Source organism: Drosophila persimilis, unplaced genomic scaffold (assembly GCF_003286085.1).
Source record: "Drosophila persimilis strain 14011-0111.01,24,50 unplaced genomic scaffold, DperRS2 tig00001229-arrow-arrow-pilon, whole genome shotgun sequence".
NCBI classification, from domain to species: domain Eukaryota; kingdom Metazoa; phylum Arthropoda; class Insecta; order Diptera; family Drosophilidae; genus Drosophila; species Drosophila persimilis.
In genome coordinates, this window is record NW_020825440.1 from 59,489 (window position 1) to 64,064 (window position 4,576).

The window sequence follows — 4,576 nt, forward strand, 5'->3', positions numbered from 1 at the left end:
CACGCAGCAGCCAGGCGCTCGAGGTACCACCTCTGACCGCCACCCTGGCCCACGAACGCGTCGACACCGCCCTCGACACGAAAACGACCCCCACGACACCGACCGACCCGCTACTCCCGCGTCCTCTCAGGCAGGAACCGGGAGGGGCGATCACCGCCGCACGAGGCATCAATCGGAACCCCGCCGCACCTGGAGCCTCCCGACATCGCGCCGAGAATACAGGAATTTCTAGACGAAGAACTGCCGACACTCGCAGGCCTCCGAGGGACGACGGATCTAACAGAACACACCATCGTCATGAGAGACAACCGACCCATAAAACAGCGGTACTACCCGAAAAATCCAGCCATGCGGCGGATCATCGATGAACATGTCGACCAACTGATAGCAGAGGACCTAATCGAACCATCCCGTAGCCCCCACAGCACGCCAATCGTCCTGGTCCGCAAAAAGGACGGGAGATGGCGCATGTGTGTAGATTATCGGCAGCTAAACGAGCGTTCTATCCCGGACGCGTACCCGCTACCCAGGATCAACTACATACTAGAGCGACTCCGAAATGCCCACTTCATCACGACCCTGGACCTGAAAAACGGGTACTGGCAGATACCAATGGCCCGGAACAGCCGGGAAGCCACGGCATTCACGATACCCGGCCGAGGATTATACCAATGGAAAGTAATGCCTTTCGGTTTACACTCCGCGGGAGCCACGTTTCAACGGACCCTCGACGCCGTTATCGGCGCAGACATGGAACCATTCGCGTTCGCATATCTCGACGACATCGTCATCGTCGGGAAAAGCTTCCAGGAACACCTGAACAACGGAAAAGAAGTTTTCGCACGACTGCGAAAGGCAAACCTACGGGTCAACACGGACAAGTGTGCCTTCTTCCACACGGACCCCGACAAAATCGCAGCCGTAAAGGATCTGAGGCCGCCGTCCAACCTGAAGGAGCTACGACAATGCGCAGGAATGGCCGGTTGGTACCGCAGATTTGTCCCAAACTTTACCACCGTGGTCCAACCAATGTCACTGCTGCTGAAGAAACGAAAAGCATGGACATGGGGTCAAGAACAACAAGACGCCTTCGACGAGCTGAAAACACTGCTCACCACCGCACCGGTACTCGCCTGCCCAGACTTTAACGTCAAATGTTCCCTCCAGACGGACGCAAGCAACCTTGGAGTAGGCGCGGTCCTCACCCAAGAGATCGAAGGGAAAGAGCGGGTCATCGGACACCGACAAGGAATGCCTCGCCGTCATCTGGGCGATCCGAAAACTGTGATGCTATCTCGAAGGCTACCGATTCGACGTCATAACCGATCATCTCGCACTAAAGTGTCTGAATACCCTCGAGAGCCCTTACGGTAGAGTAGCAAGATGGGCGCTCGAACTACAGCAATACCAATACGACGTGCACTATCGGGCCGGCAACCAGAACGTAGTCGCAGACGCACTGTCAAGACAACCACTGGAGACCCTCGCCCGCATTGAGGAAGACGACCCACCATGCACCTGGCTTAAACAAAGGATCCAACAAGTCCAAGACGAACCCCAGAAGTACCCAGTCTACACGTACGAAAATGGGCAGCTATACCGCTATCTAGGACACGGAGCCGACGACGACGACCACATACCGTGGAAACTATGCGTGCCTAAAAACGGCCGAACGAGAGTACTCCGCGAATGCCATGACGAACCAACAGCAGGACACCTCGGCGTCCGGAAAACCATCCTGAGGACAACGCAACGATATTACTGACCAGGACTACACCGAGACGTACGACGGTACGTGCAGGGCTGCGTAAGCTGCCAGAAGTTCAAGGCCACACAGCGCAAGGCCGTGGGCAGGATGCTCACACGCAAAGCCGAAGAACCCTTCGCCACCCTGTGTGCCGATTTCGTCGGACCATTACCACGGTCCAAGCACGGGAACACCATCTTACTGGTCTTCTTCGACACTTTCTCCAAGTGGGTCGAACTGGTACCCCTCAAGAAAGCGACAACAGCGAACCTCGAACGAGCCTTCAGAGAACGAATACTGAGAAGCTTCGGCGTGCCGACACTATTCGTGTGCGACAACGGAACCCAGTTCACCAGCCGATCGTTTAAAACATTCCAGCGAACCGCAGGCGTGGACCTACAACACACAGCCCCGTATTGCCCCCAAGAAAACCCGACGGAGAGAGCCAATCGGACTGTGAAAACGATGATCGCACAGTTCGTCGACGACCACCAGAACACGTGGGACGAACTCCTACCCGAGATGACATTGGCGATCAACTCCAGCGTCTCCGAGACGACCGGATTCAGCCCCGCTTTCCTCCTGCAAGGAAGAAAACCCCGACTCCCCGGCACCCTTTACGACGAAGTCACGCCCGGGACAGGGAGTACACAAGAGACGGCCAGCAGCAAAGCGACGAGACTAAAAGAAGTATTCGCCATCGTCCGAAACATTACAACCTCCGCCGGCGACTATGGCGCCCCGCCATCGGATCATTGGTACTTCTACGCCAACACCACCTCTCAAACGCCGCCGCGGGCTTCGCGGCAAAGTTAGCTCCGAAGTTCGACGGCCCTTACCGAATCAACAGTTTTCCATCGCCAAACATCGCCAAATTACAACATTGCGAAAGCCGGAAACAGAAGACCGCGAATATCAACGACCTGAGAGAGTTCCACGACCACGAGCCCGACGAGCCCACGGGCCTACACAGGAATGCTGACATCGCGGAAGAAACCAATGAAACAGCAAACCGACGCCCCGACCGCGCACCGCAGAGCCGGCAGAACCCGGGGCACCCGGCCAAGAGAGACAGCGAAACACCGACCGGCGGCGCAACGCCAACAACAACGCGAGCACAACAAACCCCTCGACCACGAAGTAAACAGACCCGATAACGAGGCAAGGGACGAGATGATCGCAAGTCGGCGGCGACCCCAAAACGCACCCCCGGTGCACCACGGAAGAGAGAAGAAAAGCTTGCTCCGCAAATACGGACCCTGCAGAACGGCTTAAATAGCCGCAACTCTGGCTCCCATCAATCAGTGCACTCTCACCAGAAGAAGGCGAAGCCATCCGAGCCAACAACCCACCGCCGCACGCCCCACGCACGGGTCTTCGTGACTCTCGTGGGGGAAGAAAGGGGAGGGTGTAACGAACCCAAAAGGGTTCCAATAAAACAAAAAACCTGCTACTAAATTGCAGCACCTCGCCCAACGTAAATTGAACGCATGCATTATTTACTACACGAACACCCCCCCACCACACATAGCCACCGATTGACACGCGCCGTCTTCATTACGCTGACCAAACACACCAGGTCACGCGGACTTCCCCCACTCCAGACCAAGCAACCGGCCAGGCGCAGTCTTCCGGGTTCATCGGCTACAAAACGATGACACCGCGGAAGCCCACGACAAGCACCCAACGGCAAACCCGCCAGCTCGCCAAAAACGCGAAGAGACAGAACCAGGTCAACCCACGATCGCCAGAACGGCAAAGTGCACCTCGACGCGGAAGTGCACTTTTGAACCCGCTGACACAGCACCCATTGGCGTATAAATAGACGCCGACTGAAACCAGAAAGCAACTTACGCAGAGACCCGGTCCGGAGTACAGACGCGGTACCCGGAACTCACGACAAGACATCGGCGCCCAATTAAAAATAAGTCATTTAAACCGCTACGAAATACAATAAAGTGTCAAATTTGCAAAGTAAAAACACCCGATTGCGTAAGTTCACCCCAATCAGCTGAGGCACAGACGTCGCCCCGCCCCGAGTCCACACGGTCGTTTCATATACACAACGCTAGCAACGCCCGCCCAAGCCCCGATCCATCTACTCTACGATAGGCCACCCCCGACGTCTCCCTTGAAGTTCCATCCATTTCTACAAATTTGTTGTGGATTGACCCCTGGACGTGACTGAGCTTACCTCAGCCTGAAATAGGTCCATCACAAGTGGCGCCCGAGCAGGGACCCAAGGGAACGTCAGCGAGGGTTTGTGGAATAAAACCCCACGGCCGCTAGAGCAAGAACACAAGGGAACAACCCAAAGAAAACCCCGACCTCGCGCAATATCAACGGCAAGAGTTGCGCAACGAGCAGACGAAAGCGCGACACAGCGACAGAGAAACGCGAACAGTGCCGTCACCCCGAGAAGAAATTCGAAGCGTCAGCCGCGAAGCTCGACACAGTGCCCTAGTGAAGGAAAAGCGCAAGCCCAGCGAAACAGCCAACTCAAGTAACGATCGGAGCGATGGAATCCCACACAGAGGAACAGGCCAGCGGGTATTACCCTGGAGAATTCGTCGCCAACCCAGGGGTGAGTACCGGCTGGATACAGAAACGTCGCCGAGAGGAGCTGGAGTCCTTCGCGGAGGAATTCGGATTCAGCCGCGAGGGGAACGTGGAAGATTTGCGGAGGAGTTTCGCCGAACTAGTCGCCGGGGCCCTCGAACACGATGCCTGGGTCAGGTTGGCGGAGCTCGAGCGGCAGTACGCCATATCGCCAGGACGAGCCAGATCGCCCCAGCCCGACACCTCAGCACCAACAGAGAAGCGGAAGAC